Source organism: Scyliorhinus canicula, chromosome 6, assembly GCF_902713615.1.
Source record: "Scyliorhinus canicula chromosome 6, sScyCan1.1, whole genome shotgun sequence".
NCBI lineage: Eukaryota > Metazoa > Chordata > Chondrichthyes > Carcharhiniformes > Scyliorhinidae > Scyliorhinus > Scyliorhinus canicula.
Window position 1 is genome coordinate 44,550,850 of NC_052151.1, and position 15,692 is coordinate 44,566,541.

The following is a 15,692-nucleotide window of genomic DNA, read 5'->3' on the forward strand; positions in this document are numbered from 1 at the left end:
AGTCGATGGACCTTGGGCTGACTTGCCGCACCCACTCCGGCAGGACACGCAGTGTCAGGGCCGGAATGTCCTGGCCAGTGAGCTCCAGGTATTTCCAACTCTCTGGGTGAAAAAACCTTTCCTCATCTCTCTTTCAATCCTCTGACCAATCACTGTAAATCTATGCCCCCCCACCCACCCCAGTCAATGACCTCTCTGTGAAAGTAAATAGGCACTTGCCACCCAGTCCAATCATGGCCCTCACAATGCTGTACATCTTAATCAAATCTCCCCTCAGCCTTCTCTGTCCCAAGGAGAACAACCCCACACTGTTCAATCTTTCCTCATTGCTGCAATTTTACAGTCCTGGCAACATTCTCATGAATTACCACTGTACCCTCTCCACTGCAATTACATCAGGCCTTAACATACACGGAGTGGCAAGCGGAGGTCACTAGGGGGTGGGTTGGTTGGTTGGGCAGGGTCAGGATGGTTCAGTTAGCCAGGTGTATTGGCTGGAGTACTGGGACTGCGGCACTCATGTCCCGGGTTCGAATCCCGGCCCTGGGTCGTGTGGAGTTTGCACATTCTCCCCGTGTTTGCGTGGGTTTCACCCCCACAACCCAAAAATGTGCAGGTTAGGTGGATTGGCCGCGCTAAATTGTCCTTTAATTGGAAAAAAATTAATTGGGTATTCTAAAAAAATTTTTTTAAGGTGTGTTGGCTGGTTGGGAGGGTCAGTTGTTGGGAAGATTGGGTGGTCAGTTGTGAGGGATCAGTGTGGGGGTGTCAGTCGGAGATGATTAACCAGGGGTGCTGGTTGGTTAAGGGGGCAGGGGTGGAGTTGGTTGGCTGAGGGGTGGATGAGATGATTGGTTGTCGGTGTTTCGAGTGGTCAAGTGAGAGTTAGGGTTGGTGTGATCAGTAGAGGGGTGGGGTCAGTCGATGGGTCAGTCGGAGTCATTTGGCTTTGGGTGATCAGTGGGGGGCTCAGGTGGTTATTGGTGGTGTTGGCTTCAGGTGGTCAATGGGGTGGTTTGGGTTGAATGGTCAGTGCTGGGGTGGGTCAATCGGAGGGGGTCGGTTGGTCAGGTTGGGTGGGTGAGGGAGGTGTCAGCTGGTCAGTCAGGTAGTCGGGTTGTCAGTGGGAGGGTGGTCACGAAGTGGTCATTGGGGAGGGTCAGATGATCAGTGAGGATCCCATGTAGGGGTGGTGGGAAACCCGTGAGAGGGCAAGGGCATCAGTACTGTATTACCCACGAGTTAGAAGTGATTTCAACTCTTCTAACTTTTTGTGGGTAATTATTCTGATATGTCAAAACCATTCAAAGTTAACAATTTAACTCATACTTTCAGAAGGTTGCGATTGCCCAATGGAATTTTGAACTTCCAGGCTAATAATGTGCATTACAGGCCATCCTTTCTGCAATGAGGTGACCAGAACTGCACACAGCACTCTAGTTGTAGACTAAACAATGTTTTATATAGTTCCAGCATAACTTTCCTGCTCTGATATTCTAAATGCCAGCTAACTATAGCACTGTTCTTTCACTGCAGTGGCGATTTTAGAAAGCGTCTCAGCACCACCTTCTCAAGGGAAATTAGGAACAGGCAATAAAAACGCTGCTCCAGCCAATGGTACCCAACTCCCGCGCAAGAATAAAATAAAAGCTTAAGAGGAGTTTTAACACAATCACGATCCAGCAAAATATGCTGAAAAAGTGCAGGCGTGTGGATATTGGGTAAGGGAGGATCAGGTGTGATCTTCAGGTTATTCATCATCAAGACCCAAAAATAAAAGGTTGCCACTTATCCAGGTATTGATGAGTTACCAGACACCACAGAAGGTTGAGTGACAGTCCTGGCACTGGCAAATACAGCTTACTTGGTGCCAGACAAGTACTGAGATACTTAACCTACAAAGCTAATGTATCACATATTCAGTTCCTAAAATGCAGTGTGTACAATCACTATTAGTTTGGTAGAGAGTAAGTAATTTTTTTTTCATGTAACCGGATAATTATGTGTTAAGGGTTAACCACGTTAATAAGAAAGATTTGGCCAAAGTTTGCTGTCACACCATAAGGGCACATTTTCATTTTGGAACATTTGGATGTTTTGAAAAGATTTGCATCTACTGCTCATTCCTCTGCCTAAAGCTCTGTTAGTGTTAATCAGCAAGGCAGCAAAAAAAAAGTTTGTTTTCTTAAATATTTTACTAGCAAAGTTGCAGTTCACTTGTTTTTTTTTCTGGCTCTGGCGAGTTTCTCTCCTGCTCATTATGCCTTCAGCCCCAGTCAAAAACAGGCAGAAAAGAAGAGCAACATTTTAGTTTCAGTTATTTCTGTTTTTCGAATTAACTTACATTTGGCACTATCTGTTTACAGTTGTCACATCATCTCTTCTCCCCACATGACAAATTGCAGCATCCACGTGCCTTGAGCTTTTCTAATATGTTAGGAAATTACAGGTGGTAAAAATAGAAATTAGAAATAAAAAATTGTGCAGTGAGGGTACACGTTAATGTTTGTTTCATAAAGCATTGGTGACTATTTGATGTTAACAGATTAAGCTCTATAACTGCTTTGCATTTAATAGCCTTCCATTAGTCAGTGAATATATAGGTGTACTTTCTAATGTGCTGAATTATGCAACCAGATAAAAGTCAGGCTTAATTCTTTGCCTCTACTGAATTAGCTAATATCAGACAGAGCATTGGGTAATGGTGGCAGCTTGGCTCAATTGGTACTATGCCAACTTTCACTCTTAAGTAAGAAAATTATGGATTCAAGCCCCAACAGGCATTTCAGGACACCATGTAGGCTGACATTTCTGTAGAATACCAACTGTGTGCTGTATTGACGGTGATTTTCAATGTTAGGGCAAGGCCTGGTCTACCTAGGTGAATCTGTTCGTGACACTATTTGAAACAGAGAGGGATTTATCCTAGTCTCCAAGTAAACATTCCTTCTTAAATCAGCATCACAAATATTAAATGATCTGGTCATTCAATCTGTTGATGTTTGTGGAAAATTAGCCTATTAAGAATAGCAATCTATGGATCATCTAAGCCATTAGTTGGTTTAATATAGAATAGTTGATCATCTTGGGTGAGATAAGAGTGACTGCCCTTGACATCAAGGCAGCATTTCACCAAGGGCAGCATCAAGGAACGCTAGCAAAACTGGAGACAATGGGAATCAGGGTTTGAGTCGTATCTCACACAAAGTACCTCCCACAATGGTTGTAGTTGTTGGAGGTTAATCATCTCAGTCCTGGGATATCGCTTTAGGAGTTTCTCAGGGTGATGTCCCAGGTTGCTTCATCAATGACCTACCCCGCTCCCCCCTTCATGAGGTCAGAAGTGGAGATGTTCGCTGATGAATGCACAATGTTCAGCACAATTTGTGACTTCTCAGATACCACAGCAGTCTGCGTCCATACGCATCAAGGCGTGGACAACATACAGGCTTGGGCTGAAAAGTGGCAGGTAACATTCACATCATACATGTGCCAATGACCAGCCAACTCCAACATGAGAAAATCTAACCATCTCCCGTTTACATGCATTACCATCGCTGATTCCCCCACTGTCAACATCCTGGGAAGGTTAATATCGACCAGTAACTAAACTGGCCCAGCCATATAAATACTGTGGCTACAAGAACAAGTCAGGTGCTGGAATTGTGTGGTGAGTGACTCATATTCTGACTCCTAAAAGCCTGCCCACAAATCAGGAGTATGATGGAATACTCTATACTTGCCTGCACGAGTGCAACTACAACACCAAGGAAGGTGTACAACATCCAGGTCAAAGCAGCCCACCTGATTGGCATCCCACCACCACCTACACCATTGACTCCCTCCACCACTGCTGTTCATGGTATCAACATGTATCATTTAAAAGATGCACTGCAGCAAATCATCAAAGCTCCTTCAACAGCACCTTCCAAACACGTTGGGCGGGATTCTCCGTCCCGCCAGCCCCATTGTCCGACGTGGCGCCCACGCAGGTAGCGGAATTCTCAGTTTCTCAGCCAGCCAATGGGGTTCCCCATTGTGGCAACCCCCACGCTGTCGGGTAACTGATTGTCATGGGTGTGCTGCTGGCAAAACGGAGGATCCCGCCAATGGAGAATCCCGCAGTTATCTAAACCACCTGGAAGGAAGTGGGAAAAACACCAGCTACTTGTCCCCGTCATGCCACACACCATCCTGACTTAGAAATATATCTCCATTCCTTCACTGGGACAAAATCCTGGAGCTTCCTCCCGAACAGCACTGTGGGTGCACCTATACTGCATCAGCTGCAAAAAAGGTGGCTTACCTTCTCAAGGGCATTTAGGGATGAGCAATATAAAAAAGCCCACATTCCATGAAAGAACCGGAAGGGACGGGAAGATCTCGGCCAATATCCATGCCTCTTCATTAAAGCCACCATGCTACCATGAAGCAGAATTATTTATTACTAGCATTTTCTGTATTAACCAGCTTCCAATCACATCAAAAGAACAATCAACAGAACAAAAAGGATACATTTATCCTTGGAATGTCGATGAACACACTGAGAGTAGAATTTTCTCGCCCTTCCTGCTTACGCGATTGTACGATCCCGCCAAAGACAGATCCCATGATGGGTTCTCCGGTGGCGGGACCATAGAGCTATAGAATCCCTATTGTACAGGAGGAGGCCATTTGACCCATCAAGCCTGTACCGACCCTCTGAAAGACCCACTCCCCGACCCTATCCCGTAACCCCAGCTAACCTATGAGTCAATTTTAGCATGGCCAATCCACCTAACCTGCACATCTTTGACCCTGTGGGAGGAAACCGGAGTACCCGGACAAAACCCGTGTCGACGTGAGGAGAACATGCACACTCCACACAGATAATCACCCAAAGCTAGAATTGAACCTGGGTCCCTGGACCCATGAGGCAGCAGTGCTAACCACTGCTGGGTGAGCCCTGCAAAACACCAGAGAAGGAAAATCCTGCTGGTGACCAATGGCGAACCACCTCCGTCGGCGGAAAATATGCCGCGCCGGGGCAGGAAACTCCCGCCCTGAGTCAACCACTTTGAATGGTTAATGATCCCACTTAGTTGTACATCGGCAAGAAAATGTTGAAAAGTGGAAAACAGTTGCTTGCCAATTCCAGAGTGGAATTATTTATTTTGAACATCCTGGGCGCGATTCTCCGCTCCCCACGCCCAGTGGGAGAATCGCGGGAGGGCCCCCCGACTCATTTCACGACCCCCTGGCGCCCTCAGCGATTCTCCCACCCCCCCCGCTCGGAAGAATCGCCGCTCGGCGTTTTTCACGGCGACCGCCGATTCTCCGACCCGGAAGGGCTGAGCGGCCTGCCGTTCGCGACCGTTTCACGGCGGCGTCAGCCACACCTGGTTGCTGCCGTCGTGAAATCACCGTGAGATGCCCATTTTGGGGCTTGTAGGGGGCCTGGTGGGGAATGAGCACCACGACTGTGCTCGGGAGGGGACAGGCCCGCGATCGGTGTCCACCGATCATCGGGCCGGCATCTCAATCAGACGCACTATTTCCCCTCCGCCGCCCCGCATGATCAAGCCGCCACGTCTTGCGGGGCGGCTGAGGGGAAAGACGGCTACCGCGCATGCGCGGGTTCGAGCTGTCAGCCGTCGTGACGTCAGCCGCGCATGCGCGGGTTGGAGCCGGCCAATCTGCGCATGCGCGGCTGATGTCACATAGGCGCCGCTGTCGCGTCATTCTCGGCGGCCGAGAATAACGGAGCGCCGCTCCTAGCCCCCCGGGTGGGGGTGAATTCGGTGAGAGGAGCGGGCTCCGAGGCCGCCGTGAAACTCGGCCGAGTTCACGACGGCCTTCACGATTTTTCCCGGGAGCAGAGAATCGCGCCCCCTTTGTATTGACGAGCAAAAAACTGTTTTCCACTTTCCAATACTTTCTTGCTGATCCACAATAAAAAGTTGGATAGATTTGAGTATTCCACACAGTCAGCCCAGTTCAGTCCAAAATTGGCAACCAAGGTCCATGAATGTGATGGAAACTCAGTTAATATTTGAAATGGGCCTACTGTATCATGGGGCCACTTCAGGCTCTCAGGAGAGAAACATTGCCACAGCCTCAGAGGCATGATGCAGAAACAGGGCAGTGGGCCATTACCCGCTGTCCACCAGGCGGGCAAGCTGGAGCTCCATCACTATGCTTTACGTAGCATTTCTTATTTTCTTCCACTTCAGAGACTTCAGTAACTGCTGAGTAAGAGCAGATAACCCAGACTGTTCGCACATGAGTGCAGGCATCAGTGAGCGGATACATTTTAAGCCTAACTTCCTCTTGTAGAAAATATAATTGCATTATTTTCAAAACAATCGACAAGAACCAAAGGCAATAAAATGTAAAATAACATACAGAGTTGTGCACTTAAATATATTCTAACGGGGTGCAAAAGGCTAAAGCTGACATAATTACCCTCAGTTCATATTTAGAAGGCGCTAGGTTTTTTCCATTTGAGGTGAGTTTCTTTTCAAAATTGCTCAACCCATTCAACAATACACATGCATATTTTGTGCTGGGTCACACGTTCATTCATCACCCTATTCTGACCACTGCTCCTCGGCCTTTCCTGACCTGTAGGCTATTGGCACACATTGGTGTGAACTCTACTTTGTAAACCCTGAACCCTCCGATTTGTTAGTGTGTTTTTCCTGGCCTGAAATGGTCATTAGTTTCCTAAGAGCAAAGTTAACTTTTGCCTGCAGGCTGAAAATTCTTTGCCAGGGTCATGCTTTGGTCCAGGTTTATATTTCTACACCAATCACAATAAACTGGAAAGTGTCAGGCAAGCTGTTCTGCAGTCAGCATTAACAGCTTTCGAATAACTCTTGCTGGGTTATAAAGTGTCCTGGGTGCCATCAACTAATGAGACTTGGCTCATGAAACAGCTTCTGTAGGGTGGTGGTGACTTGCTTAACAATGAGGAGGCTTAAATTAGTGCTATTTAGCTGCCAAAGGTGTCTTGAGGGTATGCAAATGAGTTGTTTAGAAGAAAGGAGAATAAGAACGTGAATGAGGAAAGAGGTACTAAAACAAAAAAAAGGGAGAGATCCTACCTTATAAAGGGCCTTAGGTGAAGGAGGTGTTTTCCAGGCATGTAGTTTGTTTTCCTCATACTGCATTCCTTTCCTGAATAGCCTTGTGTTGATGTTTGACCACATTAACATTCTTCAAATGATACAACAATCTTCTGGTCTTTCATCTAAAAACATGATCTACCTGTAACTCCATTGCAGCTTTCTCTTGCGCATGGAGGAAAGTTTGCTTTGAATCTTATCTCATCGTGCCACCTGCATTTCCTTACACAAAACCTATGATGGCCCTGTACTTATTCCTGCAAGCCCAGGAAATGATCAGGATTGTTAACCACAATTTGGAGGTTTTATAGCATCAGTGGATCATTTTTTTAAAAACTGAGATGCCTGCTTGTCACTCAGTTAACTGCAGAGTGCAATATCAGCTGAAAATGCTGCCAATATCCTGTCATCAGTTGAAAATGACGGGCATTTTTCCAATGATGTTGACAGCCATTCGGTCCGGAATCTCACCCAGCTGGCAATGAGCTGGCAACAAACAGTTGGCAACCATTTTGAACATCTCTAACAGGCCCAGGCGGAGACCTAGTGCAAACAGCAGAAGGAGCAAACCAAAATTTGAGCTCCCCACCCACCCACCTCATCAAACATTACCTGCCACACTTATGCCAGAGTGTGCGGACCCAGTAGTGGACTTTTTAGACCTCAGGACCCCTGTCATCGGAGTGGAAGAAAGTTTTATAAAAATCTTTTTATTGGCATTTTCAAAATTATATACATTCTTCTTAGGTTTTTCTATTTACAGTCTGTCGCTGTCTGGCTCAGCGTACAATCCTCCCTACTCCCCCCCCCCCCCCCCCCCCCCCCCCCCCCCCCCCCCCCCCACCCCCCTCCAACTCCCCTATCCCTTTTTTAAAATTTAGAGTACCCAATTATTTCTTTCCAATTAAGGGGCAATTTCGCATGACCAATCCAGCTAAGTTGCACATCTTTGGGTTGTGGGTGTAAAACCCACGCAGACACGGGGAGAACATGCAAACTCCACACGGACAGTGACCCAGGGCCAGGTTTCGAACCTGGGTCCTCAGCGCCATAGGCAGCAATGCTTTTTTTTTAAAGCTTTTAAAAAATAAATTTAGAGTATCCAATTCATTTTTTTCCAATTAAGGGGCATTTAGCGTGTTCGATCCACCTAGCCTGCACATCTTTGGGTTGTGGGGGCGAAACCCACGCAAACACGGGGAGAATGTGCAAACTCCACACGGACAGTGACCCAGAGCCGGGATCGAACCTGGGACCTCGGCGCCGTGAGGCTGCAGGGCTAACCCACTTCGCCACCGTGCTGCCCTGGCATCAATGCTTTTTTTTAAAATTTAGATTAGCCAATTATTTTTTCTAATTAGGGGGCAATTTAGCGTGGCCAATCCACCTACTCTGCCAATTTTTGGGTTGTGGGGGTGAAACCCACGCAGACACGGGGAGAATTTGCAAACTCCACACGGACAGTGACCCAGAGCCGGGATCGAACCTGGGACCTCAGCGCCGTGAGGCGGTTGTGCTAACCACTAGGCCACCGTGCTGCCCTCCCTGGCATCAATGCTAACCACTGTGCCACCATGCTGCCCTAACTCCCCTATCCCCTCCTTCTTCACTGCTGCCCCCCGTTCTTTCTTACTTACTGGGTTTTGCTACCTCGCCTCTCCCCCCCCCCCACCCCGCTTCCCTCTTTCTGTCTTGTCCTGGCTATTTCTCCCTGTCTACTAGCTATTTATTTATTTATTTATGGGTTGGCCACAAACAGGTCTCAGAACAGTCGGGTGAATGACTCCCATGTTTTGTGGATGCCCTCCACCAACCCACGGATGGCGAATTTGATTTTCTCCACTCTTAGAAATTCTCATAGGTCGCATTGCCAGTCTGCAGCTTTAGGTGGTGCTGTTGATTGCCAACCAAGCAGGATTCTCTGGTGGGCGATAAGGGAGGCAAAGGCAGGGGCGTCTGCCCTCCTCCTCATGAAGACGTCTGGCTGGTCTGATACCCAGAAGACTGCCACTTTTGGGCACGGCTCCACCCTCATCCCCACCACCTTGGACATTGCCTCGAAGAATGCTGTCCAGTACCAGCAAGTCTGGGCCAAGACCAGAACATATGGGCATGGTTGGTCGGGCCTCCTTGGCACCATTCACATCGATCCTCCACCCCCGGGAAGAACCTGCACATTTGGGTTCTGGCCACACGGGCTCTATGTATTACTTTTAGTTGCATTAGGTTGAGCCTCGCGCATGTGGAGATAGATTGCTTCGCTCGGAATGGAAGAAAGTTATCCTCAATCTCGAGGGGCTGGCTAAGAAGAAAAAAAGAGTTGGCATGAATAATTGACCGTGTCCCCTCTGGGCTGGGGAAGGAGAAAACTAGCCAGTCTACCCACTCTTAATTAGTAATCTTAATCCCTGTTAGAAAATGTGATTGCCAAATGGTCTTCTAACATTAATTTCCTAATTTGACAATCTCTCACACATTGAAAGTATCAACATCACTGGAGAAGAAACTCAAGTGAAGTGTCAAATAATTTATCAGTTCGCTATCGCCTGTTTTTCACTCGGCAATATATATTAAAATTACCACCAATGTATGCAAATTTCCCCTAGAGTTTCTGGTTTCATAGAATTACATAGAGCGTACGGCAAAAAAACAGATCGCTCAACTCGACAGCTCCGGACCAGAGTTTGTGTTCCACACAAGCTTTCTCACTTTTCTTCATCTCACCCTATCAACGTAACATTGTCCCCAACCTTGAAAAAATGAACATCTAGAGATTAAAACCCAGCCCTGCTACAAGCTAGAGTTTTATCTTGCATGAGATCGCAAAGCTGCAAACAGAACAAATCCGTCAGCCCATTGAAGTGCACACGGTTAAATTATTTTATTGTTTCTTTCTTGTATCTGGCCACGAATAAGAAAAACTTTGTAAACACGGTTTTTTGAAACCTGCTTTTGGAATATTCCATTAAATCTACCAGTACTTTTTGGTTTAGTGTTCTGTTAATAAACACTATAGATGTATTTCACAGATAAATACTGGGCACGCATTATGATTACCACAAGTGAACTTAATTCAGTCAGATAGTATTATTGGTGATTTAATCTATATTAATTTAGCAATTAAAGTAGGGTTGCTTTTTGTTGAATGGTCCACTTTTAAAATATTTTTTTCTTTCTCTCATCTGCTCTGCTTACCCCCTTTCTCAAAGCACCTGATCCTTACTGGGCTAGAGTTTCATGTCCCTATCTTCCGCCAGTATCTTGGCTAAGTGGCCTTTCATTATTAATGTGTGAATTTGGAGGTGAGAATAGAATCCCTACACTGCAGAAGGAGGCCATTCGGACCATCTACTCTGCACCGATCTCCGAAATAGCAACCCACCCTGGCCTCACCCTATCCCCGTAATCCAGTAACCCTACCTAACCTTTGGACACGAAGGGGCAATTTAGGATGGCCAATCCACCTGACCTGCATATTTTGGGACTGAGGGAGGCAACCGGAGCATTCGGAGGAAACCCACGCAGACTTGGGGAGAAAGTGCAAACTCCACACTGACAGTCACCCAAGGTCGGAATTGAACCCAGGTCGTGGCGCTGTGAGGGAGCGGTGCTAACAATTGTGCACCGTGCCGCATCAACAGGTTAAGTTATCGGGCGCAGCCAAACGCGATTCTGTCCTCACCCGGCAACATAAAAGACGCACTTTCAGCAGGGTGGTTAAATGGGGATGAATAATAGGAACTCTTGCTAATTGGTGGAGGCCAATTGTAGTATTCGTACCACAATTCGTCTGAGATCAATCCAACCGTACAGACTGAAAGGTGGAAGATTGGAAAGAAAAAAGGGTTAATATCAAAAGAAAACACAGCTTACTATTATAGATAATTACAGCAAACAATCACTCGTCTGTTTTATTTATACCGTAACTGTACAGAACATTGATCATGCGCAAGATCACAAGATAATTGTAAATGAGAAGGATTATTCATTCCTCCTTAGACCATCCATTCAGGAAGATCCTTCAGCACCCCCCCCCCCCCCCCCCCCCCCAACCCCCCACCCCACTCCCACCCTACTGGACGGCTGGTTTGTGATGCGAGGCAATGCCAACAGCGGGGATTCAATTTCCATACCGGTTGAGATTATTCAAGGTTATTCAACCTTGCCCCTTGCCTGAGGTGTGGTGACCCTCAGGTTAAATCGCCACCACTCAGCTCTCACCCTCTCAGGGGAGAACAGCCGATGGTCCTTGAGGACTACGGTGACTTTCATTGTGGTAAATAATTATTTCATACATATTTCCAAGATTCTCATCTCTGCTGCATTATCGAGGAGTCTATTTCAAACATTGTGTGCAGGGGAGCTTTCTACTATCAGTCCTAAATTTTCCGTTTGCGAGTTTAAATCTGCCTTTACCTCCCAATTTGTTTGCTCATTTACTTATTTTATATTTCACAGGTTGTCTTCTCGGAATCAACTGCCTTCCTCCCCAGTCCCCACACCTAGTTGAATCCAAAGTCCCCGTTTTAATTCTAGGCAAATTCCAGGTGGAAAATCATCCCTTGCTCCCGAACTGAGGCCTGGGTTACTCTAATTTAATTTCTTCTGACTGATTTCCTCTATGTTCCAGGCCGGAAGTGACAGAAAACCACAGCATGACACAAAGGTTGCCTGCCAATACAACATAAGAGGGCTCAGATTCCAAGTGGTTTCTTACAGCAGTCTTGTGGGCATAAGGGGGAGGCATAAATTTTACTTGTGGGTCTAGCAGTGGGAGTATAGGGGTGTTGGAGCTGGTGGGGACTGGGGAGTGCAGGGTGCGGGGTGGGGGGGGGGGGGGGGGGGGGGGAGGTGGGGGGAGGCTGGGGTGAACACACCTTTCCTTCTCACCCTACAAAAGATTTTAAAAATAGTGCGTTTTTTTTTGCCTCTTCTGTGGCTGATGTTATAGAAAAAATTTCCACTGTACACAGCCAGTCAGCAATTCGTACCAGGCTGTGCAAGAATCTGCTTCCCTGAATGCGTCCTGTTCTCTGTGAATGGACAACATGACTTTTTTGAAACAAAAGCAGAATGCTACAATTAACTTTTTGGGAGGTTACAATGAAGGTTTAGTACAAAGAACAGAAGAGTCCTTGTGGGAGCTGCAGAGAGGATGAAAGAGACATGAGACCTGCTGAAGGACATTCCCCCCCCCCCCCCCCCCCCGGCTGCATCTCCCCCCCCCCCCCCCCCCCCCCCCCCCCGCCACCTTCCGCGAGAATGAAGGGGTGTGGCCGACATTGAGGATGATGAAGAAGTCCTGGAAGTGGCAGTTGTTCCAGAGATAATACGAGACAGACCTTAGAAAAGGCAACATCTATTTTCTTTCAGGCGAGGAAGCAGTGCCAAAACTCACCAAACAGCAAGGAATATTAAAATCTCACTAGTAACAAAATAAACCGCTCACCTTATGTATTTTCATAAACTGTCGTTGCTTTGATATCCTTTGATCATTGCCACTTACTGAGGTAGCTTTGTTCTGAAACCGTGCAAAGAGATCCTGGCCTCACGGCAGCCGTAACTTTGTAAGATCAAGACAGGTTAATTGTGCTTAATGATATATATGAGCCTTTTACGTTTTGCAAAGTCACAGTGTTATACTGATTTATTGAAACTAATTTTAATCACATTCACTGAAGATGAGGAAGTCTTGGGTTCTAGGACCTGTTTTCCGATGGGGCAGCACAGTGGTTAGCGCAGTTGCTTCACAGCTCCAGGGTCCCAAGTTCGATTCCCGGATTGGGTCACTGTCTGTGTGGACCCTGCACATTCTCTTCGTGCCTGCGTGGGTTTCCTTCGGGTGCTCCGGTTTCCTCCCACAGTCCAAAGATGTGCAGGTTAGGCGGATTGGCCATCCTAAATTGACCATCGTGTCCAAAAAGGTTAGGTAGGGTTACTGGGTTACGGTGATAGGGTGGAGGGTGCTCTTTCCAAGGGCCAGTGCAGACACAATGGGCTGAATGGCCTCCTTCTGCACTGTAAATTCTATGATTCACTGACTGTAGTAACTTTGTGAGGGTTTCTCTCCCAGCTTTACTAGTTGGGAGCATGTGTACAGGCCGGTTTAGCTCAGTTGGCTGGACAGCTGGGTTATGAAATAGAGTGAGGCTAGTAGCGCGGGTCCATTTCCTGTACTAGCTAAGCTTATTCATGAAGGCCCCACCTTCTCAAACTTGCTCCTCACCTGAGGCGTGGTGATCCTCAGTCAACTCTCCCCCTCAAAGGGGAAAACAGCCTATGGTCATCTGGGACTATGGCGACTTTACCCTTACCTTATAGTCCACAAATTCAAACCCTGATCCATTCTCCCATTTAGCAAGGCTCCGTACCATGATCCGTCACATAATATTACCCCTATGGTTACTGCAGGGTGGTTGAATTGGGAGGCACAGTGGTCAGGGCCTCACAACGCCAGTGACCTGGGTTCTATTCTGGTCTTGAGTGACTGTCTGTGTGGAGTTTGCACGTTCTCCCCGGATCTGCCTGTGTTTCCTCCGGGTGCTCCAGTTTCCTCTCACAGTCCAAAGATGTGCAGGTTAGGTGGATTGGCCATGATCAATACGTGGGAAAATGGGCCCTCTTTCGATGGGTCTGTGCAGACTCAATAGGCCAAATGACTTCCTTCTGCACTGTAGGAATTCTATGGATCCTAATATCACCATGAATTTCGACACATTTTCAATTCTTTAATTTTTAAAAAATAAATTAATTTTTTTCAATTAAGGGGCAATTTAATTTGGCCAATCCAGCTATCCTGCACATCGTTGGGTTGTGGGGGCGAACGCCATACAAACATGGGGAGAATGTGCAAACTCCACCCGGACAGTGACCCAGAGCCGGGATCGAACCTGGGACCTCGGCGCCATGAGGCAGCAAGGCTAACACACCGTGCCACCACGTTGCCCCTTTTCAATTCTTTAATGATGTTACAAAAATGAAGATTTAAGCGTTACTACTATCAGACATGGGATGGAATTTATTGTACTCACCTGAGGTGAACTTGCTGGCAAGGGGAACTTTTAATCGGATAGGAGGGCGACTGATAGGGAACCGCTGTTGTCTGCCCACCTCTGCTCCGATTAATCGCAGGGCAGGAAGGTATGTGAACAGTGATTAAGGGTCTCATCCTGCTACCTGTTAAGTAATGGGTTAAGAGACATTCCACTTTGTTGTCTCATGTATGTTAAGTATCCAATAATTGACACATATGTAAAGGGGCTTCAGGTGGCCTTTGGGTCAGGTGATGCGATGTTAGAGTTTTGTGCAGAGTCTGTTGAAGTAAATTAAAGGTGTTTGTGGCAAAGGAGCAGAACCCTTTGACTCTTTATACAACAGCAGCTAAATGTATAACAAATGGTAGCAGAGGATGGTTGCTGTGCAAATGTGAAGGGTTGAAAGATACAATTTATCCAGACCAAACCAATGAGTGAGTGAGAATTATAAAAAACAAAGGTATGTGGCTGAACCTAGGATAAAGATGGCTGGATATGACTACTCCCCCCCCCCCCTTATTTTCTGAAAGGGGATTGCACAACCAATGGAGAAGTGCAATAGTTATGTGGACTAAGGTAACTGTCTTGGGAAAGAGAAATCAAGATTGGCTCTTTCTCAACCTTAGGACAGTAACATCCAGAGAAAAGTGCTTTCTGAGATGGAATTGGAAGAGTTGGACTCAGAAGAAGATCTGCAGACTCTATTACGTTATATGGATAAGATTTATAAGAAGTATGACTCATTAAGTGCGTATGACACATGGTCGGATTTTGATAGATTCCGGAAAATAGAGGATTTATCCATGGAAGACTATATAATGGAATTTGGCAGACTATATAAAAGGCTGCAGAAACACAAGCTGGAATTTCCACAGTCTGTGTTGGCCTTTAAATTACTTGACTGTGCTAGAGTGAGCAACATGGATAGGCTCCAGGTTTTGGCAGGAGTTCAGTTTGCGGATAAGGATATCTTATTCGATCAGGTGACAGAAGCTTTAAAAACGTTTCTGGGGAAACATTCGATTCCGATGGCTCTGATGACCCAAATAGGTCAGTCTGCAATAAAGCACAATATGGAAGATACACCACTAACAGGATGGCAAAATCCTACAGCTGCAAACAGGTTCCAAGACTATAGAAGGAGATCGGGACCTGAAAATTATGAAGATAGAAACCCAGTTAGAACTTACAATAGGAATATGAACCCCAGTCATGATAAATCGATGTTTTCGATGTGACTCTCAATACCATTATGCTTTCAACTGTCCAACACGTTATAATAGAGTGTTTGAAGTGACACATGACACGGAAGAGTCAGTAGAGGAAAATGGTATTTACAGAAAGAATGCATTGTTCTATTAACATACAGTTCTACACCGGTAATGAGGGTATTGATTGCAGAATCCTTCAATTGCTGTATTGGACAGTGGCTGCACATCTACTGTGTATGGAATTGATTGGTTAAAATGTTACTTGAACTCCTTGAATGCTGAAAATCGTTACAAGGTTAAGGAATTTGAAAGTTCCACAAGTTTCAGGTTTGGGGATGATA